This window comes from Balaenoptera physalus (assembly GCF_965194825.1).
Source record: "Balaenoptera physalus genome assembly, contig: SUPER_6_unloc_2, whole genome shotgun sequence".
NCBI classification, from domain to species: domain Eukaryota; kingdom Metazoa; phylum Chordata; class Mammalia; order Artiodactyla; family Balaenopteridae; genus Balaenoptera; species Balaenoptera physalus.
The window spans coordinates 744084-756073 of NW_028126536.1; the positions used below are offsets into that span (position 1 = coordinate 744084).

At 39.9% G+C, this 11990-nt stretch overlaps 1 pseudogene across 1 annotated transcript; it reads right to left on the bottom strand.

Moving 5' to 3' along the window:
- Window positions 1-316: 316 nt before the first annotated feature.
- On the bottom strand, window positions 317-11712 carry LOC309663520 (cyclin-Y-like protein 1 pseudogene; annotated as a pseudogene). The gene is made up of 3 exons: window positions 11458-11712; window positions 2261-2335; window positions 317-375 (listed from the first exon to the last, which is right to left on the bottom strand). The product of its transcript is annotated as a cyclin-Y-like protein 1 pseudogene (transcript).
- Window positions 11713-11990: the final 278 nt, after the last annotated feature.

The following is an 11990-nucleotide window of genomic DNA, read 5'->3' on the forward strand; positions in this document are numbered from 1 at the left end:
GTCAATGGACAGTGCTAAAAATTAACTTACCTGTTATACTTTTATTACTTTGGTTAAAAAATAAGATCAAAAAAATAAGGCAAAAGAATTTAAGGCAGATCTTTATACTACAACCGTATTAGTGAAATTTAACGTAAATGTCAGAACCCTTAAAAAATGGGCACTACTAAGTCAAAGACTTTCCTGAATACATTTGATAATTAGGAAAATAGAGATTTAGAAAATCTACAAAAAAGAGGTCCATGCTAACAGTATTGGATCCATCATATTTTTAGGAATCATGGCAGACATATTTTTAATTCAAACTATTAATTTCTTAACTTTTCAACTGTTTACTTACATGGTTGAAATGGTTGCTCCTCCTCTTTTCCCGCACTAAGAATAAAAAAAATTAACTGATGAATTCTGATACAAATGCCATAGAAAAATAAAAGTAGTCACTAATTATCTGATGGATTACCAATAACACAATGAGATAGAATTCCATTCTATTTTTTAAAATAATTTCCAACAAAATATATAATTTAAATCACCCAGCAAGATGAGTCCTATAAATAAAATCTAAAAACTTAGTTTCACTTTTTTGACCTAATAGATATTCTGTATTAGGCACAAATGAAAGACTCCCCATTTACAAAAGAAAAGGACAAAGCAAATTAGGCCAGGTGAGAAACTTAGCTAATAAAAAAATTTACCTGCTGCATAGCTGAACTACTAGCCAGGAGTATTTTCTAAGTCTTCATTTACACACAGCTTACTTTAATTACCACAATCTATAGATGACAACTCTACGAACCAGTTTCTGGCCAGGCACTCATCTCCCAACGCACCAGGATCTCTGGAAGCATCCTGAACCACTTAATGGTAACCTACTCAAATACCTTACTGAAAAAATACACAACTGGAAAGTAACCTATGTTAAACGTAAATTTTAAAATGAGTGTGCTGACCTAAATGAACATATCTACAGCACACAAAACGGTTTTGCTCCAACAAAGGCCAGAAGAATAAAAGCCTGAAGAGGGTCTTAGGCCACACTCTTGCTCACATTGCCTCCTTTAACTCCAGACAGGCATCACAGGCACGGATTCCTTAAGGCTGAAGAGAGAGACAGGCATGGGACAGCTTTTCTTTTACTGTCTCCAGAGCCCCTCTACATGTGAGCAGCTCATGGCTCTGGAAGAAACTGAGAAATAGAGCAATCCTAACCAGAAATGAGTGGCTCAAGTACACACACTAGAAAAATGCAAGTTAGAAACCCCAGGAGCTTCCAGGTTGGTGAGCATGTAGTACCCTTGCAGAGGGCATCAAAGCTCTGTGCCCTGTCCCCATGCCTGGCCCTATGCATCTCTTCCATCTGGCTGTTCCTGAGTTATATCCTTTTATAAAAACCAGTGATCTAACGGAAAAAAACCAAAAGCAAAACAACAACAACAAAAAACCAAACCTCCGTTTTTTATTGTGCTGCTTCACTTTAAATATTATGGAATGTTCACTTCTTGTATTCCTGCTCTCGTAATCAACTGAAAAACTTGGTCACGTATGGCTTTTTAGCAAATAAACTAGGATTTAACATAACATTCAGGAAGACAAGCAGGCAAGCGGGAGTGCAAAAAATTCTACGGTTCTGATTCTCATCTTAAAACAAGGAGGACACAGGAAATGTATATGAGTTTCACATGCTGAGGATAATCTTCTGGAAAACCCCATATGGCATGTTGCTCTTATTACCCTGGCACAGCACTACATTAGGATGAGAAAGTTTTGAATAGCTTAAAAGTTCTGAGTAGCATAAATCTGGATGTGAGATAGGCTCGTCTGGTTGAACACTGTGTAAAACAGGGCCAAAATCACAAGGCTCAATTCCCACATATAACAACTGATTTTTCTGATTTGATCAAATGAAAACCTAACTGTGACCTAAACCCTATCATTTGTCTTTAACATATGTGCTCTTCGGAGCAAGGGGAAAAGGACAAAGTAGCATGGAGAAATAGACCACATCTAAATCATGTGGCCAGTTGACTATGTTGATAAAGAGGTGGCAAAATGTATAAACAGATAGTCTAAGTGTTCTCCTCCCTAAAACACTGACAACTAAAGGAAACTGTATCATCAACATATTAAAATAAGACAAGTGAATACATAAAAAAGTGAAACATTTAAACCACTGTAAGAGTTTTTCTAAATACCTCCTATAATACACAAAACAAAAACAGTTTTCACTCTTTTTCTCAGGGAAAAAAAAGCATTGCCTTACCATCTGTTTGAGATTTGCTCGGAAAAATGGTGCTTGCCCTTGGGTGGTCAGAAGGGTTTGGTTCCAAAGCTAAGTCTGTATAGGAAGAAGAGAAAAAGGTGTGGTGATTTAGTTGAGTAGAAAAATACATGATTTTAAAGATAGCTACACATTGATTGAAACCACCTATTAATAGTCTTGAGAAGAGCTTTTAGTAATGACAAAAAGGCAATTTTAGTAAAGGCACAATATAAAAATTCTATTGCGAAAGAGCAAAATTGTAGAAACTCTCCATACATGTGGAGTAAAACCATGGCTATGTCTTAGACTTCTTTAACTTGCACCTAAATAATCTATGCCATTTTTAGATGAATCATATATGTGACTCCCCTCCTATTTATCAATTAAAAATTCAGTCACCCTCTTTTAAAGCTGATATTACTAGCACATTCCAGGAACAGTCTCAAGAAGCAAGTTATGCTGTGGCCAACTACTGTCAGATACCAGCTCAATATATCAAATATGCCAAAACGAAGTGAGTTGCTTTTGGCAAATGTTCTTCAGACAATCAAATGGCTAATTCTAACTCCATTCAACAAATGAACTCATTTCATTGGCTGTGGTTTATCTGGGGGCTATTCATCATGGCAGATTTAAGAGGACTACATAAAAGTTCAATGTTCTAATCTAGAGGAACACTTCCATGAGAGTGATTTTTAACTTTGCCCTCTATTTCCAAAGCTAAACTCACTTCTTCATTCCACGCTGCATGATTAATTTGGGGCTTCAATAAGAGTACTTTCTGGAGCAGATCATAGGGCTACTAGAAAAAAATTTTGGCCACACCTACACGAAAAGGTGGGTCTGCCTGTAGCCCACCTTGCACCAAGGTGGGATAGCGTCTTCTATTTAGGCAGAAATACAAAACAAGCACAAGCTACCACACAGGATAGTAAGGTTGTTGTTTCAAACAAACAAACAAACATCAAAGCCCTATGACACTTCCTCCGCAAAGTCCATCTCAAACCATTTAACCAGTCTTTTAAGAAACTGGACCAAGATTCAGATAAAGAGTAATGGTTAAGGCAATTATTTCCCAAACCACATAATAACTGATCTGTTTTTGAAAGATGGCTTTGATGGTCAAAGTGAAATACAAATATATCCCTGCCTCTTAGAGAATCCAAAGAATACACACATTGATATATTAAAAACTAATTAGTCTAGTAGTGAATTCTGTCTAACCCAGCATTTCACAAATGTATCTACCTAGAATCCCCTTTTCCCACCCAGAAAGAATTTGGCACGAACAGTAATTTTGGACTTCCCGTTTTAACAGGAATCTGAGCCATCCATTTTAATGTCATTGCCAGCACTAGTAATTTACAGAGCTAAACCAACTGCTTTGTTCTTCATGAAAATTCCTTCACTGAATCTGAAGTTTATCAAGCTGCTTTTGGAGAAAATATTCTATTCAACATTTTTACGTAAAAGACCCATATAATTATTTTAAAGTTTTTTTCTCCTACATATTTGAAAAACTAAGACAATGGGAAAATAAATTATTTCAGCTGTACACAAAATGGCAGGCAGAGACTTTCACAGCTGCCTCTAACCTATAGCTTCCGAAAGAATTCATGACTACTTACCTATACCAAAAAGAAAGTAAATAGACTACATTTGAATCTAAAAAATAAGCAGAAATGTTTGCAAAGTAGCTGTCTTATTTTTCAGTGTCTATGGCATGGTAAAACTTAACAATTTTCAATGGAAGTCCAGGAAAATTAAGTGCCAGAATCAAAGAGAAGCAAGCTTTAACACACACACACACACACACACACTCACACACACACACACAGCCGCCAAACCAAGATGTGCTACTACAGATCTAAATACAAAAGTCAAGAAGGCTGGGATAAAAGAAATGACAACATGCAAAAAAAAAAAAAGTAAACTTAGCCCAAGTGACCAGAAAAAAGCTGGCACTCTCCCTACTCTATCCTAGGGGGTTCAAAGGTAGGCACAGGATCCAGGAACGGCCAATCAATCACAGCTGTCCTGGGGCTTGCCAAGAAAAGAGAAAGGCAGAACTGTACTCTAGGATCCTTAGCTAGTCTTGAGCTGCTGGACACTCCCCTTGCTATCATGAGGGGAAAGGCTTTTCAGGAGACATCAACAGAGGAGAGCAGAACTGAGGAGATCATTTAACTCCTGGGTCAAGTAGTGCTTAACTCTGTGATGTTCTTTTAACTTGCAACTGAAGGAGACCTGGTTAATCAGCAGTACTGATGATCACACTAAAGGTGGGGAAAGGTAAAAGTCACTTGCTCATTCCTTTATCAAATATCATGAACAAAAATCTGCATGAGACAAAACGATGCTCTGTTTAAAAGTTACACACAACCATTCACAATCATTAACACACAATGATTCACAACTGTTACTTTTAGTTGCTTTTCTTATACGTTAAAAAAAGCTCTAATTAGTGTACAATTTATGTCTTCTTGTTACTAACAAGCGCTCTCCACCCCACTGTTGCATATTTATTGTTTAATGAATACACACTGGCCCATCAAGTGTTATTCCTATACTGGACTTAGCCAATCCCCTATTGCTGGGGATTGGTGCTTACAAAGTTCTATTCTTAAAATATTATGAGGAAAATCTTTATGTACATAGTTTTTTAAAATAATGGTTTTATCTCCTTAGCAAAGATCTTCGGAAGTGGAATGACTAAGCCAAAAGGTTAGATCACTTTCACGGCTCCATGTACAATGCTAAATTGCTTCCTAAAGAAGGTGGGGGGCACATTAGGGTATAATGCTACCAATCATGACATTTTGAGTTCCTACCCTTGCTTTGGATACTTGAAAAAAAAAAAAAAAATTCCTACTGATATGAATGAGGAACCTCACTGTAGATCTAATTTGTATTTCTTCTGATTACACAGTTTGACCATTTTCCCACAGTTATCAGTGTTATTTCCACTTTGGTGAGTTGGCCTATCATTTGAATGTACTGTAAACACCAGGGCCCTACTGCTGTCAGTTTGCATGAGGTTTTCAGAAAATATTAATCTTTTGTTTATAGCCTATATAACTAACAATTTTCTATATAACTTGCACTTTTTGCTAATGAAAAATACCACATCACTATCTTATAGAATGGACATGTGAGCCATTAGACAGTAAACTCATACATACACACAATATTTCTGCACTTCCCATGAACTATCTTCCCAAGAGCCTAAGGAGACTATGATAAAACCTACCACACTCTTCACTATCACAAAGGTAAGACTGCCAACTATTAAGCAAAGCTTTACCACCCACCATCCCTCTCATCCCTCTCCCCACCACATGCACACACAGTAATTTAGAGACTTCAGGGAATTACTGTGCATTCAGGAAATTACATGGATTCTTCCGAAAGTTATTTCTTTAGAAACCTCTAAGAATGTTTTACCCAGGAGAAATATTCTTGAGCTCATGATTAGGGGTTATGATTAAAACTGTATTTTAAGACCCATCATTTTTGTATTATCAATTTAAATTGCAACTTATTTGACAGCATGATAGGTCGATGTAGAAAAAGTATGATTAAAAAAAAATTAAACTCGGTCTTCATGTAAACATTCCTCAGAGGAAACCTGTAAAACACCACCGACACTGAGTACTGTTTTTCCTCCAATCTAAGATTCTACCAGTTGTTAAGATCCATCTCAATTGCAGTTGTTAAAAGTGTGAAAACATAGGCAACTTAGAACAAATGAAATGCATTACTGAAGGCTAAAAGTGTTAAAACTATGCTATCAAACTGTCGATAAATGATTTGTCCTTGTTAAAATATTAGAGGGAGAGGGAAGTGACCAAGAAAGCATCTGACAGAAGCAGCATATTTCAGAAAGCGATTAATATCGACATATTGATTTCAATATATTCCAAATAAACAGGAGATGTCAGCAGTTTCTGGGCCAACTGCTGAGCACCAGTTTACTTAACGGTAACCACTGCATTTACTGAACTGCCCTAGCATCCCTATACTGTGCAGTGTATTAGTTTTATGGCTCATAATACAAACATTACAATCTTTACAATTACCATGTAAACTGATGATTTCATCTCTTTGCGTCCACACTTTCCACCGCAGTCAGGGAGTTCCTGCCAGCCAGCCCTGAGCTGGGCTGCCTCACCAGCGGGTACACAGCAGGCTCCTGCACCTGCCAGGCTACTGCTCACCCAAGCCTTGATCCTGCTTTCCTAGCTTCTGACAATCCTGGCTTCCAAACTTCCCAGCTCTGGTTTCCAACTGCTTCTGTACCTGCCTCTACCCTGGTTCTCAGTTTTGCCTTATTTTAATCCTCAATCAGTGTTACAGTGATCATGACTGAGAGGTGACACATAGGTAAGTACACCTGGCTTTATATATTTCTAAAGAGCACTTTACTCAGTTTCTTGGACTTTTAAGAACCTTTCTGGGTTGCAAGTTACCTTCATTTCATTTCACATTACGCAGTGTTACTGTTTTAACTCTTAAGTTTTATTACTTTAATACACTAAAACAACAACAACAAAAAAGGCTGAGAAAAAAGGTAGTATTCCAAAGAAGCTCACATAATGTCAACAATAAATTCTGTTCCTATATGCCATGCATTTGGAATTTACAGTCCTACTCTCTATCAATACTCATTTTTAAAACCTTGGACAACTCAATTTATACCTAAGAGAAGAATTCCTACACTACCTAACTCAGAACATGGTGAGAATCAAATGAAATGCAAGAGCAATCTATATACTACAGCCTATTTTAGACCCTTATTAATATCGCTTTTTTGTTCAAGCCACTGTTGGCTCTCACCTGAGCTACCGCACCAGCCTCCTAACTGGTCTCCCTCTCTGCTTCCTTCCACCCTTACAGTCTATTCTCACACAGTAGCTGGTCTGATCTCCCTCCGCCCTCTCTACCCCCCTTCCCTTTTTCTAAGAATTAACATCATTCCCCTGCATATAATCCTTCAATGGTTTCCCATTACAATTAGACTAAAATTCATATTTTTTGGTCAAGGCCCACTAGGCATACAAGGTCTTAATCCCCCATATTCCTCCTGGCATTCATTCACTCAGCTGCAGCCACCCATCTTTCTGTCCTTGGCACGCATCAAGCATATTCCCTTCTTAGGAACTGCACAGAAGCCTCTTCTCCCACAGCCTCACACGGCTCTCTTAGGACTGCTCATGGGTCGCTTAAGGAGAGAAGCTGTCTTTAACCACCCCTTGTAAAACTGTCCTCCTCCCCAGCCCATTACCTTCATTTTCTTTCTTAGTGTTCTCACTACCTGATGTTATTCTTGTGTCGTCAGCCCCCAGGCACCTCTAGAAAGTAAGGACCTGAGTTAGGATACGGGTTTTGTCTTGTCTAACCACTGTTTGTCCTGCCTCTGGAATGGTGCCTAATAATCATGTTTCAGTGTACCCAAAACCAGTTAAGGTTTTCCCAATTTTCCCACATCATCTAAGATTTCTTCTAATGCTGTCTTTTGATGTGTCTGTCACCTAGGACCAGAGTTAATTTCAGATCTCTTAGAGTAGTAGTTTAGTTACTCAGAATCAAAGACACAAGACAGGTTACCAAGAACCACGAAAACCTAAAAGAGGAAATCTAATGTTCAGTGAAAAATCAATGGTAACTTTAATTTGGAAAAAGAACATTTAATGTTAAAATACCTTTACTACAAAATGACTCACCCTATGAATTTAATTAAGTCGTAAGACAAAGTGTACAATCAGAATGCTATAGGGAAGTATCAATACAATGCATCAGTTTTTATCTGTGTCCCCTGAATAAAGCATTATAATGGGATTATAAAAGATGCTCAACCATAAAGGCTGGGTAAATGAATTATGCTCCAAGGTTATTCGATGGCCCAGTAAACAGTTGGTAAAAGGCAGGCTGTAGAGCTATGCGCAGTTGCATGGAAATACATCACCCTGGAGCACTCTCTAGGTGTCAGCACGGTTACAGGAGCTTCATGTCGTTACTTTTCTTTATAACAAAAAGTTACAAAGTGGCACATAAAGAACAATCCCATCTTTGTAAAATAAACACAATGTTATGTTTATATGCATACAAAAGGTTCAGGAAGAATCAACACCAAAATATTAATAAAAATTCTGGATATTCTGAGTGTGAGTGAAGGACTTTTCTGTGTTTTCTCAATCTTTCACATCAAATGTTCATTAATACTGTCACCAAAAAAAGGAAAGATCTGTTGCTCAGAGGTTTTTCCACATCATATTGCCAATTCCTTCCCTACCCACTCTTCAGGGGGATGGGAGGTAGGGGTCACTTGAGAGAGCACCTTTCACCAGAAAATTAGCAAAGCTCCTAAGGTCAGAACATAAAGGCTGTATGAAAAGTTGATGAATAAAAATAAAATCAGATAATAGGACCGTAGCATCTTCTTTTCTATTATGACACTACCATCAGTTATATTAGATATACTGTTAAAGACAAAGTAGTAAAAAATTCTTTTGAGTCTATCTGAAATCTATACTACGTTCTTAGGAGTTACTTTTTTGAGATGGCTTGAAGAAATCATGTTCTTCTCCAATGTTTCTGAAGAACAAGACAGAGCATCATTTATGTACGATTTTCTCTAAGTAACCAAATAATTCTTCACTGTAGAAAAGCCAAAATGTTTTATATCTGAGTAGGTATTTCTCAGTTTCCAGGGAAACTGATACAAAATTGTCTGAAATAAAGACATGAAGAGCAAACTTCCAATGTGCCTGTACTTTATATTTGGTGTTCTGACTTTGTTTCTATGGAAACTTAATTAATAGGCAAATGCTGAAATTGAGGTTTCTCTTATCACTTTATCGAATGCCCCCCCAAAAAAGACAAATTGAAATGAAATTTTAACAATCATGTTAAACATAAAAAGGTAAATTCTGTACTCATGAACTCTATTTTTCCAGTTCCTGATTTAGCACTCCTTCCTTATCATACATAGTCGTATGCTAAATGCTTAGTACCTTACCTGCCCGCTTACCAGCTTCCCCTAATGTCCCTCTGTCCAGGGCATTCTCGGCTTCAATTGGATTTCACCAGAACAAACTCTTTAAATTATATCAACGTGTTTACCTGACTGATAAATTTAGGCTATTTCATGACTTCTACTTTTATTCATATCCATTGCAATGTATGTACAGACAGAGAATGGAGAGGTAAATGTTGCTTCTGAGTTGTGTACAATAAACTGGAATGGCAATAATCAAAACTGGAGTATGCTGAGATAGGCCTAACTTATGGATAAATTATAATAAAATATAAGGTGCACTCTAAACAGTTTCTTAAGCATCCCAAGAACTGAATTTGGCATATCTACCACCTCCCAAGTCTGTCTCTTTTGTTCAGTAGCTGTGTTACACAGTCATTTCAGATCTCTAAGTCTTGGCTTCTTCATCGGCAACAGAGGGAGAATATATACGGGCCTTATTTGTAGATGGAAGGGCCGAGTGAAATACACAAGAAAATGCATTGTAAATCTTAAAAGAATTCTATAAAGGTCCAATTTTCGTCTCTCATCCTACACTAGCCAACTACTAACTGTTTTTAAAAATCATTTAGAGGCTTACCTTATAGCAACAAGCAGAGCAGTTTTCACAAGTACTTACATGCTTTGTGTTTAAAGCTACAATTAATTCACATAATTTGTTCATTCTTTCACAATATCTAACGATTCTGAAAAGGGAGTACTTTCCACTTACAAAGCCACGTCCATCATAAGGGTGAATCCACAGGCTTCATTATTCTAACTTTTAAAGAAATTAAATAAACCCAACTAAAATTTAAATAGAAGAGCTGTAAGACATTTCGTCTATGAAATAATGAAATAATCTCTGGCATTTAAATGAAACAAATGGGCCAGTGGGGCTTTAACATCTTTATGATACAATGTTTTATACTTCAAAGAACAGTCTTTATTAAAGTGCCACTATGCTACCCAGAATTTTTTTTTTTTTTAACCTAGAGCCATCCCTTTCCAAAATTCTAGAGGCAAAAATCAAACATTTCCTCTCTTCTCTCTCTCCTCTCCTCCCCGACAACACCCACCCCCAGCCACTTAGTCTACAGAACTTTTACCTGAACATTCCTAAAGTTAAATAGTATTCTACTGGGGGGGGGGGGGCGGAGGAGGAGGGAGCCATGGAGACATTTTTCTGCAGGATGGATGTGGTATGTTAACTCCCAAACCTTTATATTACAAATTACAATCTGAATTTGTTTTTTCTCCTTTGAAACTTCTGTCCAGCAGTCTCAGGAACCACCTCACCCCTCCCTTAGAACAGGCAACGTGCAAAAGAAGTCGGTTAAGGCTGTGCAACTGAAGACATACTTGTGTCAAAGTGGGAATTTAAAAGTAATCAGAACTCCATGGGGTCTCCTTTGGTAAAGAAAAAAAACCCAACAACTATTCTCTGCAGCCGTGGCAGTAACGTTTCACACCGTTCACAGTTATTTTAAGCCCCTCTCCCACCATTTTCTTTCCTATCGTGTTCAAATTATAGTTAGAAGGGATAAAGTAGCTTCTATCAGGGCGACTGAAAACATTAAAATCCAAAGAATTTTAGTTAAGAACACCACACTGACTCTGTCCATCTCTATTTTGAATTTAAATGACAAATCCTCTAATGTTTGTCTTAATTGTCTCGAGTATCAACTACCTTAAGGAATAGAAATCTGTCATCAGGCCCTTACCTAGTTCCTTCGCTTAGGTACCATCTGGATAGGGAGACGGGATGGATACGCCGAAGTTAGAGTATTTAAGTTTGCATTAAGAAAAGAGAGACTACACCAGAAAGTCTCTGCTAAGTCCCACGAGATGTTAAATAGAACCACGAACAGGAAGGGCCGCGGATTGGAGGGTCTCAGGCCGGGCTGGGAAATGGGAACGGGGGAAAGAATTGGGCATTCGGGTAGGGAAGAGGGAAGGAGACTGGCCGGACGCGACTGGTAAAGAATAAGGGGTGGGGACGCCAAGCAGAGCCAGCCTTCGTCCCCGGTGCCCAGCCCTGGGAGAGCCAACTCCGGGCAAGAAGGAGCCCTAGGCGGCGTCTCCCTCCCGGGGGACCCTGGGGGCGGCGGAGGCCAGAGGTAAGCCCGAGAGCAGACGGCGCCGACCCCGCGAGGGGCGAGGCGCGCCCGCCGCTTCTTACCTTCGGGCATCTCCCGGTCGCTGATGTGCTGCAGGTGGTGGCCTTCGCCACCTGCGAAATCCAACTCGGCGGGTTCCACGGTAGCCGCCGCCGGAGCTACTGCCACCGCATTCCCGGCCGCCGCCTTGTAGACCTCAGACTCGCAGTCCGGCTCCGCTGACCCCCTGCGCCGGCCCGACTTGGGGCTGGCATTGGGGGACAGGCAACAACACAGCGAGTTCCCCATGGGGCGCCTTCACTCCTCGCCGCCGCCGCCTCCGCTCGTCCCCCGACTCTGCCGAGCACAGAAGCCGCCCCCTCCCCCAACAATGGCGCGGCGGGCACTGGCAGCCCCGGGCTATGCCGGGGCTGTGCCGCACATGCAGACGCGACTTCGCCCGCCGCTCTCCTGTCCGCCCAGCCGCCGGGGCCCCGGGCAGGGGTACGGCCCCGGCCGCACCCCTGCCCAGCCGCTGGGCCCCGGGCAGGGGTCCGGCCCCGGCCGCACCCCCGCCGCTGCCTCCCCGGAACCAACTAGTCTGTGAGGGCGGTGA